The sequence below is a fragment of the Triticum dicoccoides genome, chromosome 6A (genome assembly GCF_002162155.2).
Source record: "Triticum dicoccoides isolate Atlit2015 ecotype Zavitan chromosome 6A, WEW_v2.0, whole genome shotgun sequence".
NCBI classification, from domain to species: Eukaryota; Viridiplantae; Streptophyta; class Magnoliopsida; order Poales; family Poaceae; genus Triticum; species Triticum dicoccoides.
The window spans coordinates 101,415,775-101,437,527 of NC_041390.1; the positions used below are offsets into that span (position 1 = coordinate 101,415,775).

At 51.7% G+C, this 21,753-nt stretch overlaps 1 long non-coding RNA gene across 4 annotated transcripts in view; it reads left to right on the forward strand.

Annotated features, from left to right (window-relative positions):
* The window catches only part of LOC119315291, a 35,041-nt gene that overhangs the window by 2,617 nt on the left and 10,671 nt on the right, over positions 1 to 21,753 (forward strand). Inside the window, exons 2-3 of one of the 4 annotated variants that reach the window (XR_005152670.1) lie at positions 583 to 629; positions 2,806 to 2,934. This is a non-coding gene — a long non-coding RNA (uncharacterized LOC119315291). The other 3 variants (XR_005152667.1, XR_005152666.1, XR_005152668.1) reach the window with 3 other exon arrangements.

Genomic DNA, 21,753 nt, shown 5'->3' on the forward strand with positions numbered 1-21,753 from the left:
ACCACCATGTCCGAATCAAGCGGGTACCCGCTGCAATTAAAACTCTGCTGCAAGATTTGCTGACGAGTCTTGGTGCGGTGGCCTTCTGCTGGGATTGCAATGCCACGTAGTTTGCTTGGTCTACCTAACTCAGTGATCCTTCCATGCGTCTCCATCTGAACTTTTTGAGCTTTACCAAATATTTTTTCTATATATACTGATTTACCCCAGCTGGCATATTTGATGTATGTCACGGTCTTCCTTTTCTTGTTGCAGTCCCTCTTCAAGGGTGAAATTAATTCCTTTCTCAGCAAATTGTGCCTTTTAGTCATCCGACCAGGACTATGAACTCAAAATTTTATAGCATCAATACATTTAAACAGAGACCCATATTTTCGGCATACATGCATCCTTCTAATAGAGATTTTTTCGTTGATGGGAGCCTTTGTGTTTATATCCTCTTAGGACATGAAGCGGGATGCATCATCTATAGATATACTAAAAGGTAGTTGTGGGGTCTGATTGTGCCAAAAGCTCAAGTGGACAAATACCATAATCTATCATGTTGCTTTGAGAGTAAAATTAGATGATTTTACTTTGCAGGGGGATCAAGACCTTCTGGTCTTTTGACTAATGATGCCTACTACCAGGTACTGCTAAAGTGCTAATAGCACATTGATTGTATTAGTTGTATAGCTCGCTTTGGTGTTAGCCAGACCGATTTTTGAAAATATTTTTTGGCTGGTTCACACAGGTTATAGAAGTCAAAGTTTAAGACTGTACAGGAAGAGATTTATTCATGCATAATTTCTAACTCTCGTCTTCTGAGGATAAATGGAACTTCTATCTAGCCTCTATCTTAAAAACTATTAGACCTTATCAACATAGCAACATGCAAAGTTTCAATTGAAATGTGGACAAGGTATTTTAAGTATTCAGGGGAACCTGTGACATATCTTACATGTCTTTCCATGTGATTCACATGACAAGTGCAGGCAAATGTGCAGATTAATCATTCTTAAATTTTGAGAAGTATTTTCCACTGCAGCTGGATAAGGGTGCCGTGCCATTGCTTTTTTCTGATAGCCATGTTCTCCCCCACTGCAACCATCAGTGGGCATAGTAGTACAAGGTTTGGTCTCCATGGCAACACACGGGCACTTTCCTGACACATATTTGAATTAAAATTGACGAAAGCTCACTCACATTTTTGGGCCATCTCCCTATAAATTATGCCCCCGTTGCAACACATGGGCAATTACCTAGTAGGATACAAAGTACATGTTCTTATGTGTTGTTTCAAATTTTAACAGTAGAGGTTGTCTTGTAGAGTATCCGGTGAAGCTATATTGCATTGAAGTTGTATCCCATATAATACCAGCGATGAGATCATAAATAAATCCTCTCATTAGGGATGCAGTAACAGGACACTTTGGGTTGTAGAATAGCAGGTGAAGATATAATGCACTGAACTTATATGACATATAATTATTACATCCATCAATAGGGAAACATGGTGCGCTCTCTCGCGTATGACACGTCGGATTGTTTACTGTGCCGATTGGAAACACTGTTTTCTTATTGCGAGAAACACTCCCTTCACGAAAATAGCGATTGAGAAAAGAGGAAACTTCCTCACGAAGGCACTGATTCCTGTTTCTCCCACGCCGCCTCGACGACCATGGAGGCGACTCGGCGCTCCCACCATCCAGATCGAACCAACTGGGAGGAGTAGAACCACCACCGCCTTCTTGCTGCTCGTCTCCACTGCGCCTCGTCTGTGCTGCGTGGTGACCGAGATGCGGCCTCCCCGTGCTGTCAGTTCCCATGCACTCTCTCCCAAGCCTCTCTCTCGATCTGAGAGGAAATCAGCCTCTGACTCTGCCTCGACCACCTCCTCCCTCATCTCAATCACTTCTAGCCACATAGAGGGACGACCCAAGGGGAAGTAGGGGTCATCGCCGAAGAAGTCAGGGAGGAGCGTATGCTAGCTAGGGAGGCGGCTCGGACCAGATCGACCATGGCGATGGTATCGCTGACTCCCTACTGGCCTTGCAGTTTTGCAATTTAGGTATCAAATGAATTAGGTATTATCAGCATGAATACTATTTACACAGTTTGTTCTTTTGTTTAGTTTGACCGTCTTTGAAGTAATTGACATGTATAGTGCTGCAAAATGAATCTGTAATGTTTAAATCGACTTTAAAAACCTGCCAGGTTGGATATATCTTTGTCGGATATTTTTATACCATTGTTTTTCTTCTGTTCATTTGTTGGGTTGGGCCAAGATCAGTGGGTATTTGTCTTGCTACCGACTGTAGATGTGATCACTAGTTCTCATTGACTGTAGTTGTAGTTTTAGAAGTAGGATGGCTAGCAGTCATCATATATTGGCTAAGTTGCATTTGTGTTGGGTACAACAAGATGAAGAGCAAGAGAATCGCGATGAAAAGCATCATGCTGATTCTGATGTGGAAATAGATGATGCCAAGCCTTTGGAGGAATCTGAAAGGTGTTCTTTTCATTTGGTTCCTTGGTCGTTCAAGTGATTATTTATAGCAATACCATGTGTTCTGATGCATGCCATTTTCTGTTGTAGGAGAAGCAATACTCAGAGTGCGAGAGTTAAGCAGTATTGGATAGATCACATTTCAGGGATAACATGGATTTATTTTGCTCTTCCTACTTTTGTTAGATAGGCCACATTATTTTTCTTTCACTCATGCCTTTGTTGGTGACGGTGCTGTTGTGTAAATTCAACATTGATGTTTAGTGGTATGACATGGTTTACACAAGCTGAAATTTTGATCCCTTGGGATGTTGCAGGTGCTGACAATCTAATGCCAACGGAACTGGCCCTTAAAATTGCAACCAAGATGAGTTACTTGCTGAGATTCAGAAATTAGTTCCCTTCCTGCAAGTTCTTCCATTTTGTAACCCGACTTTTAAACCAAGGTTTGTTTCCTTCTTCTTTTTTTATTTTTGAATTACATCGATCCTATTTGTTTATGTAATTCTCAATAGCTGCACCTATATTAACCCTCTATTAACTAAAAAACTCCACCGTACAATTTCTATCGCTTTATTGATTTCTTTTCAATGAAATGAAATTGGGGGCGAAAGCTCCTCAATTAGGAAAAGAAAATGGCCCGTGGAAAAATAAGGAGACTCGTAAAACTTATGTGTCGGGGGTTAGACCCCGGGTAGGCAACGAAACTCGGATCCTTGCAAAAACATCAGGGCTGGTGACGCCCCTCAATCCAGTACAGCCCTGGCCGGCTTCCCAGCGCAACCTGGTCAGGCGCCACGACCCGGCCAGCCGGATGGCGCATGCCGGCTGGTCCCAAGTAGCCAACCTTCGTCGACAAGTGTGCATCGCCACGATACTCTCCCATTTATGCCGGCCCCGGCGGGCGCGGCTGTCGTGCCGACCAAGCCACTGCCAGGGGCGGGCAGCGTCTCGGAGGCGCATCCCTGTAGCAAGACGGCGTTGCCGTCCCATGACGTGCGGCACGACGTGCCTACAATACCAGCAGCCGGCCGTACCCGCGCCCGCTGGGCCCGGTACGGCCCACACCCGACGGACCCGGCGAGACCCGCACCCGGCGTCCCCCATGCCGGCTCCTCGACGCTGATATCCCGGGCCCCGCGCCCATGTATCTTTACCATTGTAACCCTGGGGGGCCAGCCTATAAGACCCCCTGGTACCCCTCCATGCAAAGGGGTTAAGCAATCACGAGTTAGCTCTTCAACCACGCTCACACATCCACCCGCTCGAAGAAGGAGTAGCCTATGCACTGGCCTACCTTCCTCCCTCCCCAAAACAGCTCTAGGAGCAAGCCTGTACCATCTTCATATAAACCACACTCGGCAGGACTAGGGGTGTTATCTCTCCGGAGAGCCCCGAACCTGGGTACGTCTTGCGTCTCACACTCGCTCGTACCAACCTCGCCTCTGGAGCCCATCGGAGGCCTCTTGCCTGCTCCTCTCTTTACCCATCCCATGGAATCTGTAGTGAGCTCACCACGACAGTTGGCGCCCACCGTGAGGCAGCTTGAGGTCCCGGCCCGAGACACGTTCCAGACAGGGCCCTCCACCGACTTTAGCGACCACATCATGCATTGCGCGGTCCCTGCGCCCGACGCGGCGCCGGCGGGCTTCGCCAGCCCGCTCGTCGTCCCCTTCGGCGCGCTGCGCATTTCTGACGCGCCTGGCACTGACGAGTACCCAAGCGAGGTGCTCGACGTCACCGACTACCCCATCCCCGATGGCTGGGCCTCTGCACCGGCTCGCTGGGCCGCTAGCTGGTTCAGGTTCAGGCTGGATACCAGGACATGACGAAGTGCAGCGCCAAGTCCGCGCTGGCACGAGTCGCGGAGGCGCACCACGCGCCCCGCGTGGAGCCCCGCCGGCCTGGCCTCCAGCCACGTAAAGGTGTTGGGTGCAACCGCACCTGGCCAGAGGGCCGCTGCCATGCCCAACCCGGCCTCGGAAGAGCCTCGCCGTCTGCGTGTCCAGGGCCTTCAGGCGGGCCTCGGCGTGCATGATCTCCGGAAAACTCCAGGCGACGTGTGGGTCAGCTCCGCTACCCGCATCCGCCTGGGCCGACCGGTGGGCGAGCACGGCTTCGTCCGCCGTGTCCTGCGTCTCCGGGGAGTACTCTGGCGAGCGTACAAGGGAAGTAGTCAGCCATATAAAAACTCGGTCGGCTTGTAACCCGACACAACAGGTGAAGAAGTACTTACTGGCAAAGACCTTGTCCAGGTCCTGCGCCTCGCACAACATACCGTGCCGCTCCAAGTCTCGGCCACGGCCGCGGGCTTCGAGCGCCTTCTCAAGCTCGGCGCGCTTGTCAATGGCCGCCTTTAGCTCGTCGTCCTTGGCAGCGGTCGCCTTCTCTTGCTCGTCCTTTAGACGGACGAGCTTCGCCTGGTGGGCCTCCGCCGCCTTGGCGGCCTCCGCCTTCAACCGCTCCACCTCGGCTTGGAGCTGGCTCTTGTCACCGGCTAGCTGGCCACACTGCTGGTCGGCTTCGACAAGCCGGGCTTGGAGCTCCGGCACCCCGGCTGCGGTGGCTGCGAGAGAAAACTTAAAGTCAGATGCCGGGAAAAAGAGAAAATGCATTAAGATTCGATCCAACTATTTCATAGTTGGCCCGAATCTCGGGGGCTACACCTAGTGGGTGCGCTCGCACGTCCCCACTGAAAGCATGCAGACGTACCTTCGGCAAGATAGAGCGCTTCCTCCTTGGCGGCAAGTTGCGCCGTGACCTGGCGGTGCTTCTCCAGGAGCCGGTTGTGGATGCCAACCTGGAGGTCGTCCAGGTGTTGCAGAAAGCAAGAATTAGCGAAGGCCACAAAAATACATTAAGATTCGAATCTCGGGGGCTACACCCAGTAGGTGTGCTAGCGTGCCCCCACTGACTAGCTGCAAAGGAAGACCAAGAGAAAAACGTACCACCACGGAGAGCTCCAGCTCGCTCTGGACGAAGGCTTCAAGTCGGCCCTCGCGCCCACGGAGATGCGGCGCACGGTGTCCATCGCCGTCTCCTTCGCGCGTGGCCCGACCATGGCCTCGTCGGCTCCGGCTCGGGGCTACCGCAACCCGGCGGGAAGGCCGCTCCCTGGCGCGGCTGGCGGTTGCCTGATCACCAAGGCGGGCCCGCCTCCTGCCGGCTCCTCCGCGGCTGGCGTCGACCTCGGCGCTCCGGCCGACGTCGCTTGCGATGCTCTTTTCGCGGCGGATTAACCTGCCCCTCTGCCTCCATCGACCTCCACCCGCTCGACCACGTCGGTCCAGGGCGAGGTGTCATCATCGATCTCCACGACCTCCCGGTTGTCAACCGCCATCTCCGCCTGTTCGTCCGGGTTGCGCCCCACATCCACCAGGGGCTCGAAGACGGTCTGTCCCGGCATCGTGCCCTCTGGCATCTCTGGCCAGGCTTGTTCCGCGGCAACCCTCGCCCATGCCCGGTTATGTGTCGGGGGTTAGACCCCGGGTAGGCAACGGAACTCGGATCCTTTCTAAAACACCAGGGCTTGCGACGCCCCTCAATCCAGTACAACCCTGGTCGTCTTCCCAGCGCAACCCGGCCAGCCGGATGGCGCATGCTGGCTGGTCCCAAGAAGCCAACCTTCGTCAACAAGTGTGCATGGCCACGGTACTCTCCCCTTTATGCCGGCCCCGGCGGGCGCGGCTATCGTGCTGGCCAAGCCACTGCCAGGGGCGGGCGGCGTCTCGGAGGCGTCTCGGAGGCGCTGCCGTCCCATGACGTGCGGCACGACATGCCTACAGTACCCAATAGCCGGCCGTACCCGCGCCCGGTGGGCCCGTTACGGCCCGCACCCGCGCCCGGTGGGCCCGTTACGGCCCGCACCCGGCGCCCCGGCGGCCTCCACTGCCGGCTCCTAGACGCTGACATCCCGGGTCCCGCGCCCATGTTTCTTTACCATTATAACCCCGGGGGCCAGCCTATAAGACCCCTCGGTACCCCTCCATGCAAAGGGGTTAAGCAATCACGAGTTAGCTCTTCAGCCACGCTCACACATCCACCCGCTCGGAGAAGGAGTAGCCTATGCACTGGCACCGACACCGACGAGTACCCTAGCGAGGTGCTCGACGTCACCGACTCCCCCATCACCGATGGCTGTGACCCCTCCGACAACGTGGCGGTGCTCTGCACCCACGTGGAGGTGCTCGTCACTGGCTCCAGCTCCACTTCGTCCAGTGCCGCGAAGAAGGCCGCCGCTGCCAGGGCCGATGCCGAGCGCGCCTGCACAGCCGACCCGCTGAGCGCCACGTTGCAGAACCTTAGCGTTCCCATCACCGCTGACGTCAACGCCACTCAAGCCAGTGCTCAGCTCGACGAGGAGCTCGTGCCCCTGCTGGAGGAGGCCAGGGCGATTGCCGCCACACAGCGCTGGCTGGAGGCCATTCAGCTGGAGCGCGACGCCGCGTACGGCTTCACGCCGGCCGCGACTGAACCTGGCCGGGGTGCCGAGGTGCGGGCTCGTGGCGGCGCTTTTGGCCGTGCTCTGGGCGCAATCCCACCCGTCTACAACACCCCCGTCAAGAACACGCGCGCTGCGGAGGCGGCCGCAGTAGGTGTGGAGAGCTGCAAGGCGAGGAGCTATAGGAGCGCCTGCAGCGCATGCGTGAATTTCTCACTTCGGCAAACACGCAGCAGGTCCGCCTTGACGCTCCCGAGGCGTCCGAGTCGCACCACACTAAGGACCTCGAGCAGCGGAACACGGTGTCTTCCCCGCGCCCACGCGAAGCTCATTCCGGCCAGACGCGAACCCGGCGCGCCCTGACAGTTGGCGACGACCTGGGCAACGGGCCGAAAACAAAGGGCCGACGCCGATAAGATCTTCCCCCGCCATCTGGCCGGCGTGGCCGTCCGGCTTCGGCCAACCCGGCCCTCGTAGCCCGGTCGCAAGCCAGTTGGGCTCGCACGACCTCGACAATGACGACGCTCGCCACCGCATTGACCAGCTCGCCCTCTCCCTCGAGCTGGAGGACAACATTGTCGGACCGGCTTCCTTCGGCCCGCGCATCCGGGATGAGCCCTTCCACAAAGAGTTCACGCTCCCCCGCGACACCCCCAAGTACAACGGGACCGTCAAACCGGAGGATTGGTTGATTGATTACACCACCGCCATCGGCATCGCTGGCGGCAATCGGCGCCTGGCCTTGCGCTACGCCTTACTCATGCTCCAGGGCTCAGCCCGGACGTGGCTGAACAGTCTGCCGTCTGGCAGTGTCAACTCGTGGGTTGATTTCGAGCGCAACTTCACCGACACCTACAAGCGACCCGGCCGTCCCAGCTAGCTCGCCATGTGCGTGCAGGGGCCGAGCGAGACCGGCCGCGAGTACCTCGTGCGCTGGACTGAGCTCAAGAACAGCTGTGAGGGGGTCCATGAGGTTCAAGCTATCCAATACTTTGTGAGTGGCTGCTGGGATGGCACCCTCAAGCACAAGCTCCTGCGCTCTAAGCCGACCACTATGGCGGCACTCATGGTCACGGCAAACAAGTACGCCACGGCCGACTCCGCCATGAAGATCCAGGTAGTGTTGGACGACGCCGGCAAGGCGTTTCCAGCGCCGGCTCCCAAGCCGGCTGGTGAGGGCGGCCGCCAGAACAACCAATAGAACAAGCGTAAGGCCGAGCAGCCGGCTCCCCGCTACGACAACCGCCTTGTCGCCACGGTCGAGCAAGCGCCCCCCGGCGAGCAGGGCGGCGCCAAACGCCAGTGAGCCGGCAAGACCGCTTCGCAACCCACCATGAGTTTCGAAGAGATGCTCGATGCCCTCTGCAAGCACCACAGCGGCGCAAGGCCGTCTATGCACACGCTCCGGCAGTGCGCCATCACCAAGCGCATCATAAGGGGAAACATCCCGTCGCCTCCCGCTCCGGTTCCAGGCGCGGGGCCGTCGTTGCCTCCCCCGATCCTGGCGGCGGGGCCATGCACGATGAGGTCTTCCCCAACGCGAACGATTGCTACGTCGTCTTCACCAGCTTTGGTGACGAGAAGCGTAACGAGCGCCTGCTCCGGCAGGAGGTGAATACCGTCATCCCGGCCGTGCCTGAGTACATGCATTGGTCGGAGCTCCTGGTCAGCTGGACCCGGGAAGACCACTCGACCGTCATGCCCACGCCGGGTGGATACGCCCTCGTCCTCGACCCCACCATAGTCGTTGCCAAGCACACCTGCAAGTTCTCACGAGTCCTCATCGACGACGGCAGCAACATCAACATTCTCTACCGCGACACCATGACCAAGCTCGGCATTGAGGCCAAGCAGCTGGAGCCAACTCGAACGATGTTCGACGGCATCATGCCGGGCCTCTCCTGCTCCCCAATTGGCCAGATCCGGCTCGACGTCCTGTTCGGCACCCGCGACCATTTTCGGCGTGAGCCCATCTAGTTCGAGGTGGTGGACCTGTCCAGCCCTTACCACGCGCTGTCGTGCCATCCCGCGCTCGCCAAGTTCATGGCGGTCCCCCACTACGCTCACCTGAAGATGAAGATGCCGGGTCCCAAGGGCCTCATCACCATAGCCGGTGACTACAAGAAATCTCTGCAGTGCGCCTGATGGCGCCAAACTAACCGAGTCGCTGGTCATATCCGAGGAGCGGCTGTTGGGGAACGTAGTAATTTCAAAAAAATTCCTACGCACACGCAAGATCATGGTGATGCATAGCAACGAGATGAGAGAGTGTTGTCCACGTACCCTCGTAGACCGAAAGCGGAAGCGTTAGCACAACGCGGTTGATGTAGTCGTACGTCTTCACGATCCGACTGATCCAAGTACCGAACGCACGGCACCTCCGAGTTCAGCACACGTTCAGCTCGATGACGTCCCGCGAACTCCGATCCAGCAGAGCTTCACGGGAGAGTTTCGTCAGCACGACGGCGTGGTGACGGTGATGATGTTGCTACCGACGCAGGGCTTCGCCTAAGCACCGCTACGATATGACCGAGGTGGAATATGGTGGAGGAGGGCACCGCACACGGCTGGGAGAGATCAACTGATCAACTTGTGTGTCTAGAGGTGCCCTCTGCCCCTGTATATAAAGGAGCAAAGGGGGAGGCCGGCCGTCCCTCTATGGGCGCGCCAGGAGGAGGAGTCCTCCTAGTAGGAGTAGGACTCCCCTTTCCTACTCCTACTAGGAGGAGGAAAGGAAGGAGGAGAAGGAGAAGGAAGGAGGAGGAGGAAAAGGAGGAAAGGGGGCCCGCCCCCCTAGTCCAATTTGGTTTGGGCTAGGGGGGTGCCCCTGCCTCCTCTCTTCCTCCACTTGGCCCATGAGGCCCATTACTTCTTTCTCGTATTCCCGTAACTCCCCGGTACCCCCGAAAATACCCGAATCACACGGAACCTTTCCGATGTCCGAATATAGTCGTCCAATATATCGATCTTTACGTCTCGACCATTTCGAGACTCCTCGTCATGTCCCCGATCTCATCCGGGACTCCGAACTACCTTCGGTACATCAAATCACATAAACTCATAATATAATCGTCACCGAAACTTTAAGCGTGCGGACCCTACGGGTTCGAGAACTATGTAGACATGACCGAGACATGTCTCCGGTCAATAACCAATAGCGGAACCTGGATGCTCATATTGGCTCCTACATATTCTATGAAGATCTTTATCGGTCAGACCGCATAACAACATACGTTGTTCCCTTTGTCATCGGTATGTTACTTGCCCGAGATTCAATCGTTGGTATCTCAATACCTAGTTCAATCTCGTTACCGGCAGGTCTCTTTACTCGTTTCGTAACACATCATCCCGCAACTAACTCATTAGTTGCAATGCTTGCAAGGCTCATAGTGATGTGCATTACCGAGTGGGCCCAGAGATACCTCTCCGACAATCGGAGTGACAAATCCTAATCTCGAAATACGCCAACCCAACAAGTACCTTCGGAGACACCTGTAGAGCACCTTTATAATCACCTAGTTACGTTTGGTAGCACACAAAGTGTTCCTCCGGTAAACGGGAGTTGCATAATCTCATAGTCATAGGAACATGTATAAGTCATGAAGAAAGCAATAGCAACAAACTAAACGATCAAGTGCTATGCTAACGGAATGGGTCAAGTCAATTACATCATTCTCTAATGATGTGACCCCGTTTAATCAAATGACAACTCATGTCTATGGCTAGGAAACTTAACCATCTTTGATTTAACGAGCTAGTCAAGTAGAGGCATACTAGTGACATACTGTTTGTCGATGTATTCACACATGTATTATGTTTCCGGTTAATACAATTCTAGCATGAATAATAAACATTTATCATGATATAAGAAAATAGATAATAACTTTATTATTGCCTTTAGGGCATATTTCCTTCAGTCTCCCACTTGCACTAGAGTCAATAATCTAGTTCACATCGCCATGTGATTTAACATCAATAGTTCACATTACCATGTGATTAACACCCATAGTTCACATCGTCATGTGACCAACACCCAAAGGGTTTACTAGAGTCAATAATCTAGTTCACATCGCTATGTGATTAATACCCAAAGAGTACTAAGGTGTGATCATGTTTTGCTTGTGAGGGAAGTTTAGTCAACGGGTCTGCCACATTCAGATCCGTATGTATTTTGCAAATTTCTATGTCAACAATGCTCTGCACGGAGCTACTCTAGCTAATTGCTCCCACTTTCAATATGCATCCAGATTGAGACTTTGAGTCATCTGGATCAGTGTCAAAACTTGCATCGATGTAATCCTTTACGACGAACCTTTTGTCACCTCCATAATCGAGAAACATATCCTTATTCCACTAAGGATAATTTTGACCAATGTCCAGTGATCTACTCCTAGATCACTATTGTACTCCCTTGCCAAACTCAGGGCAGGGTATACAATAGGTCTGGTACACAGCATGGCATACTTTATAGAACCTATGGCTGAGGCATAGGGAATGACTTTCATTCTCTCTCTATCTTCTGCCGTGGTCAGGTTTTGAGTCTTACTCAACTTCACACCTTGTAACACAGGCAAGAACTTCTTTGACTGTTCCATTTTGAACTATTTCAAAATCTTGTCAAGGTATGTACTCATTGAAAAACTTATCATGCGTCTTGATCTATCTCTATAGATCTTGATGCTCAATATGTAAGCAGCTTCACCGAGGTCTTTCTTTGAAAAACTCCTTTCAAACATTCCTTTATGCTTTGCAGAATAATTCTACATTATCTCCGATCAACAATATGTCATTCATATATACTTATCAAAAATGCTGTAGTGCTCCCACTCACTTTCTTGTAAATACAAGCTTCACCGCAAGTCTGTATAAAACTATATGCTTTGATCAACTTATCAAAGCGTATGTTCCAACTCCGAGATGCTTGCACCCGTCCATAGATGGACCGCTGGAGCTTGCATATTTTGTTAGCACCTTTAGGATTGACAAAACCTTCTGGTTGCATCATATACAACTCTTCTTTAATAAATCCATTAAGGAATGCAGTTTTGTTTATCCATTTGCCAGATTTCATAAAATGTGGCAATTGCTAACATGATTCGGACAGACTTAAGCATAGATACGAGTGAGAAACTCTCATCGTAGTCAACACCTTGAACTTGTCGAAAACCTTTTGCGACAATTCTAGCTTTGTAGATAGTAACACTACTATCAACGTTCGTCTTCCTCTTGAAGATCCATTTAATCTCAATGGCTCGCCAATCTTTGGGCAAGTCAATCAAAGTCCATACTTTGTTCTTATACATGGATCTCATCTCAGATTTCATGGCCTCAAGCCATTTTGTGGAATCTGGGCTCATCATCGCTTCCTCATAGTTCGTAGGTTCGTCATGGTCAAGTAACATGACCTCCAGAACATGATTACCGTATCACTCTGGTGCGGATCTCACTCTGGTTTACCTACGAGGTTTGGTAGTAACTTGATCTGAAGTTACATGATCATCATCATTAGCTTCCTCACTAATTGGTGGAGTCAGAGAAACAGATTTCTGTGATGAACTACTTTCCAATAAGGGAGCAGGTACAGTTACCTCATCAAGTTTTACTTTCTTCCCACTCACTTATTTCGAGAGAAACTCCTTCTCTAGAAAGGATCCATTCTCAGCAATGAATAACTTGCTTTTGGATCTGTGATAAAAGGTGTACCCAACATTTTCGTTTGGGTATCTTATGAAGACGCACTTCTCCGATTTGGGTTTGAGCTTATCAGGTTGAAACTTTTCCACATAAGCATTGCAACCTCAAACTTTAAGAAACGACAACTTTGGTTTCTTGCCAAACCACAGTTCATACGGTGTCGCCTCAACGGATTTAGATGGTGCCCTTTTTAACGTGAATGCAACTGCTGTAATGCATACCCCCAAAACTATAGTGATTAATCGGTAAGAAACATCATAGATTGCACTATATCTAATAATAGTATGGTTATGACGTTCGGACACACCATTATGCTGTGGTGTTCCAGGTGGCATGATTTTGTGAAAATATTCCACATTGTTTTAATTGAAGACCAAACTCATAACTCAAATATTTGTCTCTGCAATCAGATCGTAGAAACTTTATTTTCTTGTCACGATGATTTTCCACTTCACTCTGAAGTTCTTTGAACTTTTCAAATGTTTCAGACTTATGTTTCATCAAGTAGATATACCCATATCTGCTCAAATCATCTGTGAAGGTCAGAAAATAACGATACCCGCCGCGAGCCTCAACACTCATCGGACTGCATACATCAATATGTATTATTTCCAATATGTCAGTTGCTCGCTCCATTGTTCCGGAGAACGGAGTCTTAGTCATCTTGCCCATGAGGCATGGTTGGCAAGCATCAAAATGATTCATAATCAAGTGATTCCAAAAACCCATCAGCATGGAGTTTCTTCATGCGCTTTACACCAATATGACCTAAACGGCAATGCCACAAATAAGTTGCACTATCATTATTAACTTTGCATCTTTTGGCTTCAATATTATGAAAATGTGTATCACTACGATCGAGATCCAACGAACCATTTTCATTGGGTGTATGACCATAGAAGGTTTTATTCATGTAAACAGAACAACAATTATTCTCTAACTTAAATGAATAACCGTTTTGCAATAAACATGATCAAATCATATTCATGCTCAACGCAAACACCAAATAACATTTATTTAGGTTTAACACTAATCCTGAAAGTATAGGGAGTGTGCGATGATGATCATATCAATCTTGGAACCACTTCCATCACACATCGTCACTTCATCCTTAACTAGTCTCTGTTCATTCTGCAACTCCCGTTTCGAGTTACTACTCTTAGCAACTGAATCAGTATTAAATACCGAGGGGTTGCTATAAACACTAGTAAAGTACACATCAATTACATGTATATCAAATATAGCACTGTTCACTTTGCCATCCATCTTATCCGATAAATACTTGGGGCAGTTTCGCTTTTAGTGACCAGTCCCTTTGCAGTAGAAGCACTTAGTCTCAGGCTTACGTCCATACTTGGGCTTCTTCACTTGAGCAGCAACTTGCTTGCCGTTCTTCTTGAAGTTCCCTTTCTTTCCCTTTGCCCTTTTTTGAAACTAGTGGTCTTGTTAATCATCAACACTTGATGCTCTTTCTTGATTTCTACCTTCATTGATTTCATCATCATGAAAAGCTCGGAAATCGTTTTCGTCATCCCTTGCATACTATAGTTCATCACGAAGTTCTACTAACTTGGTGATGGTGACTAGAGAATTCTGTCAATCACTATTTTATCTGGAAGGTTAACTCCCACTTGATTCAAGCGATTGTAATACCCAGACAATTTGAACACATGCTCACTGCTTGAGCTATTCTCCTCCATCTTTTAGCTATAGAACTTGTTGGAGACTTCATATCTCTCAACTCGGGTATTTGCTTGAAATATTAACTTCAACTCCTGGAACATCCATGTGATCCATGACGTTCAAAACGTCTTTGAAGTCCTGATTCTAAGCTGTTAAGCATGGTGCACTAAACTATCAAGTAGTCATCATATTGAGCTAGCCAAACGTTCATGACGTCTGCATCTGCTCCTGCAATAGGTCTGTCACCTAGCGGTGCATCAAGGACAATTCTTCTGTGCAGCAATGAGGATAACCCTTAGATCACGGATCCAATCCGCATCATTGCTATTAACATTTTTCAACTTAGTTTTCCCTAGGAACATATCAAAAATAAAACAGAGGAGTTAAACGCGAGCTATTGATCTACAACATAGATATGCTAATACTACCAGGACTAAGTTCATGATAAATTTAAGTTCAATTAATTATATTACTTAAGAACTCCCACTTAGAAAGACATCCCTCTGATCTTCTAAGTGATCACGTGATCCAAATCAACTAAACCATAACCGATCATCACGTGAAATGGAGTAGTTTTCAATGGTGAACATCACTATGTTGATCATATCTACTATATGATTCACGCTCGACCTTTCGGTCTCAGTGTTCCGAGGCCATATCTGCATATGCTAGGCTCGTCAAGTTTAACCTGAGTATTCTGCATGTGCAAAACTGGCTTGCACCCGTTGTAGATGGACGTAGAGCTTATCACACCCGATCATCACGTGGTGTCTGGGCACGACGAACTTTGGAACGGTGCATACTCAGGGAGAACACTTTTATCTTGAAATTTAGTGAGAGATCATCTTATAATGCTACCGTCAATTAAAGCAAGATAAGATGCATAAAAGATAAACATCACATGCAATCAAAATATGTGACATGATATGGCCATCATCATCTTGTGCCTTTGATTTCCATCTCCAAAACATCTTCATGATTTCCATCGTCACCGGCATGACACCATGATCTTCATCATCTTGATCTATATCAATGTGTCGTCACATGGTCGTCTCACCAACTATTGCTCTTGCAACTATTGCTATCGCATAGCGATAATTATTTGGCGCTTGCAACTTATGCAATAAAGAGACAACCATAAGGCTTCTGCCAGTTGCCGATAACTTCAACAAAACATGATCATCTTATACAACAACTTATATCTCATCACATCTTGACCGTCTACGGGCTTAGCAAGAACCGTTCTTACCTACGCATCAAAACCACAACGATAGTTTGTCAAGTTGGTGCTGTTTTAACCTTCTCAAGGACCGGGCGTAGCCACACTCGGTTCAACTAAAGTTGGAGAAACTGACACCCGCTAGTCACCTGTGTGCATAGCATGGCGGTAAAACCAGTCTCGCGTAAGCGTATGCGTAATGTCGGTCCGGACCGCTTCATCCAACAATACCGCCGAACCAAAGTGTGACATGCCGGTAAGCAGTATGACTTATATCGCGCACAACTCACTTGTGTTCTACTCGTGCATATTACATCAACGCATAAAACCTGGCTCGGATGCCACTGTTGGGGAACGTAGTAATTTCAAAAAAATTCCTACGCACACGCAAGATCATGGTGATGCATAGCAACGAGAGGAGAGAGTGTTGTCCACGTACCCTCGTAGACCGAAAGAGGAAGCGTTAGCACAACGCGGTTGATGTAGTCGTACGTCTTCACGATCCGACTGATCCAAGTACCGAACGCACGGCACCTCCGAGTTCAGCACACGTTCAGCTCGATGACGTCCCGCGAACTCCGATCCAGCAGAGCTTCACGGGAGAGTTTCGTCAGCACGACGGCGTGGTGACGGTGATGATGTTGCTACCGACGCAGGGCTTCGCCTAAGCACCGCTACGATATGACCGAGGTGGAATATGGTGGAGGAGGGCACCGCACACGGCTGGGAGAGATCAACTGATCAACTTGTGTGTCTAGAGGTGCCCTCTGCCCCTGTATATAAAGGAGCAAAAGGGGAGGCCGGCCGTCCCTTTATGGGCGCGCCAGGAGGAGGAGTCCTCCTAGTAGGAGTAGGACTCCCCTTTCCTACTCCTACTAGGAGGAGGAAAGGAAGGAGGAGAAGGAGAAGGAAGGAGAAGGAGGAAAAGGAGGAAAGGGGGCCCGCCCCCCTAGTCCAATTTGGTTTGGGCTAGGGGGGTGCCCCTGCCTCCTCTCTTCCTCCACTTGGCCCATGAGGCCCGTTACTTCTTTCTCGTATTCCCGTAACTCCCCGGTACCCCCGAAAATACCCGAATCACACGGAACCTTTTCGATGTCCGAATATAGTCGTCCAATATATCGATCTTTACGTCTCGACCATTTTGAGACTCCTCGTCATGTCCCCGATCTCATCCGGGACTCCGAACTACCTTCGGTACATCAAATCACATAAACTCATAATATAATCGTCACCGAAACTTTAAGCGTGCGGACCCTACGGGTTCGAGAACTATGTAGACATGACCGAGACATGTCTCCGGTCAATAACCAATAGCGGAACCTGGATGCTCATATTGGCTCCTACATATTCTATGAAGATCTTTATCGGTCAGACCGCATAACAACATACGTTGTTCCCTTTGTCATCGGTATGTTACTTGCCCGAGATTCGATCGTTGGTATCTCAATACCTAGTTCAATCTCGTTACCGGCAGGTCTCTTTACTCGTTTCGTAACACATCATCCCGCAACTAACTCATTAGTTGCAATGCTTGCAAGGCTCATAGTGATGTGCATTACCGAGTGGGCCCAGAGATACCTCTCCGACAATCGGAGTGACAAATCCTAATCTCGAAATACGCCAACCCAACAAGTACCTTCGGAGACACCTGTAGAGCACCTTTATAATCGGCCAGTTACGTTGTGACGTTTGGTAGCACACAAAGTGTTCCTCCGGTAAACGGGAGTTGCATAATCTCATAGTCATAGGAACATGTATAAGTCATGAAGAAAGCAATAGCAACAAACTAAACGATCAAGTGCTATGCTAACGGAATGGGTCAAGTCAATTACATCATTCTCTAATGATGTGACCCCGTTTAATCAAATGACAACTCATGTCTATGGCTAGGAAACTTAACCATCATTGATTCAACGAGCTAGTCAAGTAGAGGCATACTAGTGACATACTGTTTGTCTATGTATTCACACATGTATTATGTTTCCGGTTAATACAATTCTAGCATGAATAATAAACATTTATCATGATATAAGGAAATAGATAATAACTTTATTATTGCCTCTAGGGCATATTTCCTTCAGTGGCGCCAGCTCGACCGGATTGTGGCGCTGGCAGGTGAGCAGCAGGCTGTGCCGGCTTCGGCCAAGGAGGCGGCTGGCGGGGCCTTGTTTCAGCCATCGAAGGATACCAAGAAGGTCAAACTCAACACGTTCGACCCAAGCTGCAGCAAGTGCGTTGTTGTGGGCACCCGTCTTAGCAATAAATAGGAAGGCGAGCTCGTTGACTTCCTCCATGAGAATCGGAATATTTTTGCATGGTCCCCAAAGGACATGCCGGGTGTTCCGAGGAAGTACGCCGAGCACAAACTACACGTCCGAAAGGACGCCAAGCCTGTACGTCAACCTTTACGTCGCTTTTCAGAAGAGAAGAGAAGAACCATTGGTGAAGAAGTTGTCCGGTTGCTCGCAGTCGGCTTCATCATGGAGGTGTTCCACCCGGAGTGGCTGGCCAACCCAGTTCTCGTCCTAAAGAAGAACAATACCTGACGCATGTGTATTGACTACACCAGCCTGAACAAGGCCTGCCCCAAGGATCCCTTTGCCCTCCCGCGGATAGATCAAGTGATCGACTCCACGACCGGCTGTGAGCTCCTGTCCTTCCTGGATGCTTACTTCGGCTATCACCAGATCAAGCTGGACCCGAACGACGCCCTGAAGGCGTCCTTCATCACGCCCTTTGAGGCATACTGCTACATTACCATATCGTTTGGCTTGAAGAATGCCGGCGCCACCTTCTAGCGCTGCATGCAGAAATGCCTGCTGCCGCAACTCGGCCGCAATATTCACGTCTACGTCAACGGCATCGTGGTGAAGACCCAGCAGCACCTCACACTCCTTGATGATTTGAAGGAAACTTTCGCCAATCTGCGCCAGTACCAGATTAAGCTCAACCCGGAGAAGTGTGTTTTTGGCATACTGGCCAGCCAGCTACTCGGCTTCCTTGTCTCGGAGCGCGGCATTAAGGTGAAGCCGAAGAAGATCAAGGCCATCGAGTGCATGCGCAAGCCAACCCGGCTGCGTGATGTCCAGAAATTCACCGGCTGCTTGGCCTCTCTCAGCCGGTTTCTCAGCCGGTTGGGCGAGAGGGCCTTGCCCCTATATCAGCTGATGAAGAAGACGTCGTCGTTCGAGTGGAACGACCAGGCAGATGAAGCGTTCCGAGATCTCAAGCTCTCCACCGCACCCATCCTGGCCGCGCCGGCCGACAAGGAGCCGCTATTGCTATACATCGCCGCCACCTCGCGGTCGGTCAACATGGTGCTGGTGGTCAAGCGACCAGAGAAGGGCAAGACCTAACGAGTTCAGCGCCCAGTGTACTACCTGAGCGAGGTGCTCTCCGCCTCCAAGCAGAACTACCCCCACTACCAGAAGATGTGCTATGGCGTGTACTTCACCGCCAAGGAGCTGAGACAGTACTTTCAAGAACATGCCATCATCGTGGTTAGCACGGCCCCTGTCAGCGAGATCATGGGGTGCCGAGATGCCGCCGGCCGGGTAGCAAAATGGGCTATCAAGCTCGCAAGTCACACCATCCTCTACGAGCCCCGCACCACCATCAAGTCCCAGGCGCTAGCCGACTTCCTCGTCGACTGGACGGAGACCCAGTACCCGCTGTCTCCACCCGACTCAACGCACTGGCGCATGCACTTCGACGGCTCCAAGATGCGGTCGGGCTTGGGGGCCAACATCGTGTTGTCCTCCCCCAAGGGCGACAGGCTGCGGTACGCGTTGCAGATCCACTTCGCCGCCTCCAACAACGTCGCCGAATATGAAGCGCTCGTGCATGGCCTCCGGCTAGCCAAAGAACTCGGCATCCGACGCGTCCTCTGCTACGGCGACTCAGATCTGGTGGTGCAGCAGGCTTCCGACGAGTGGGACACACGCGACGCCAACATGGCTAGCTACCGCTTCTTGGCGCAGCAGCTTTTCGGTAACTTTGACGGTTGTGCGTTCCTCCACGTGTCGCGCGCGGAGAATGAAGCCGCCGACACGCTGGCCAAGATCGACTCTTCCCGACAAGCCATCCCGTCCGGCGTCTCCTTCGAGCACCTGCGCAAGCCGTCCATCAAGCGGTCTTCGGATTCCGAATCCATCTTCATACCGGACGACCCCGTGGCTCCCCCGCCCAACCCCGAAGATCCCGGCCAAGTCCCGGGGGGCTGCCGTCCCCAACCCGGGGGATGCTGATCCCAGCCCGGGAACTGCTGAACCCGGCTCGGGGGCTGCTGATCTCGGTCCAGGGGCTGCCGCCACCAACCCGAGGGCTGTCGGCTCTGGCTCGGGGGCCGCCATCCCGGATACCGCCCCGGTGGCCGTCTTCACTGTGGTAACGACTCCATCTTGGGCCCAGCCAATCCTGGCTTTCCTGGAGGATGGGTGCTCCCCATGGATGAAACCGAGGCCTGACAAGTGCAGCGCGTGCGTCCTCCTACAACATCATCAACAGCGAGCTCGTCAAGCGTAGCGCGACTGACATGTTTCAGCGCTGCGTTGAGCAAGACAATGGCATAGAGATCCTCCTCGACATGCACCAAGGAGAGTGCGGGCACCACGCCGCCTCCAGGTCCCTGGTGGCCAAGGCTTCTACTGGCCCACGGCCCTCAAGGACGCCGAGTCGCTGGTCCTCAAGTGCGAAGGCTGCCAACGCTTCAGCAAACGCAGCCACCAGCCGGCTTCAGCCCTGCAAACCATCTCGATCAACTGGCCTTTTGCGGTCTGGGGACTCGATATGGTGGGACCCTTCAAGGCCGCTTGAGGCGGCATGACACACTTGCTGGTGGCACTCAACAAGTTCAGCAAGTGGATCGAGGCGCGGCCGATCAAGAAACTGGATGGGCCGACGGCCGTCCGGCTCATCGAGGACATCGCGGTTCGCTACGACGTCTCGCACACAATCATCACGGACAACGGCACCAACTTCGCCAAGGGAGCACTGGCGCAGTACTGCTTCGTCTCTGGCATCCGGCTTGACTTGGCCTCCTTTGCTTATTCTCAGTCCAACGGCCAGGTCGAGTGGGCCAACGGCCAGATCTTGTCCAGCATCAAGCCGCGAGTCGTCGAGCCTCTCGTCCGATCACCCGGCAGCTGGCTTGACGAGCTGCCGGCCATCCTCTGGAGTCTCTGGATGACGCCAAACCGGTCGACTGGGTTCACCCCATTCTTCCTCGTCTATGGAGCAGAAGCCATCATCCCGACCGACATCGAGTTCAACTCGCCACGAGCCACAATGTATACAGAAGCACAAGCCAGAGAAGCCCGCGAAGACGGCATCGACCTCTTAGAGGAGGCGCGCCCATTGGCCCTCAGCCGACTGGCCATGTACCAGCAAAGCCTGAGGCACTACCACAACAAGAAGATCAAGCCCCTCGCATTTCGCGAGGGCGACCTCGTACTCCGGCTCGTCCAGCAGCAAGCCGGCCAGCACAAGTTGGCCTCCCCGTGGGAGGGCCCCTTCATTGTCAGCAAAGCCTTGTGTGATCGCAACGCCTACTACCTCATCGACGCACGTAAGCAGAACAAGCGCAAGAGAGACATCGCCGGCGAAAAAACAAGCCGGCCTTGGAATGCCGAGCTCCTCCGCCCATTTTACAGTTAGCTGTATGCACGTATGTATCGCTACCTTTTGATGTTCAATGAAAGACAGCAGGACCCCCAAACGACACTCGGGGGCTACCTTTTCCTACCAAATTATTGTGTCTCGTACACCCTTATGATTTCTCGCCCTCCATCGTCGGGTCGGTTCATCCGGCACGGGGGTTGGCCGGCTTCCCCTTAGTCCTTCTCAACGTGTCTGAGTCGCCGAGGCCCCTCCCCTTCGCCCTAAGCCACAACCCGGCTTCGGCTATTCGGCCGGCAAGAACCATGGGCCAAAGCGCCAGCACGTAGAGACCCTCTAAGCCAAAACGGCCGGATCGGGCAATCTGGCACCATCGCACCAAGTTGCCACACGACCGACTGCGTGCCAGCCGGCTTCGTCGTCTGCCGCCAGCCGGCCCAGTGGGTGTTTCGCTAGCGCTCAACGTTTGAAAAAGCCTAAGTACTACGCACTCGTTCCGAAGGCCGAACTCCTTGTCACAGACCGGAACCTGGCAGTTCGACTTGCAGGGGGAAGTCCAAAGAAAAAGCAAGCAGGAAAAAGCCTAAGAATGGAAAGCACAAGCGCAAACAC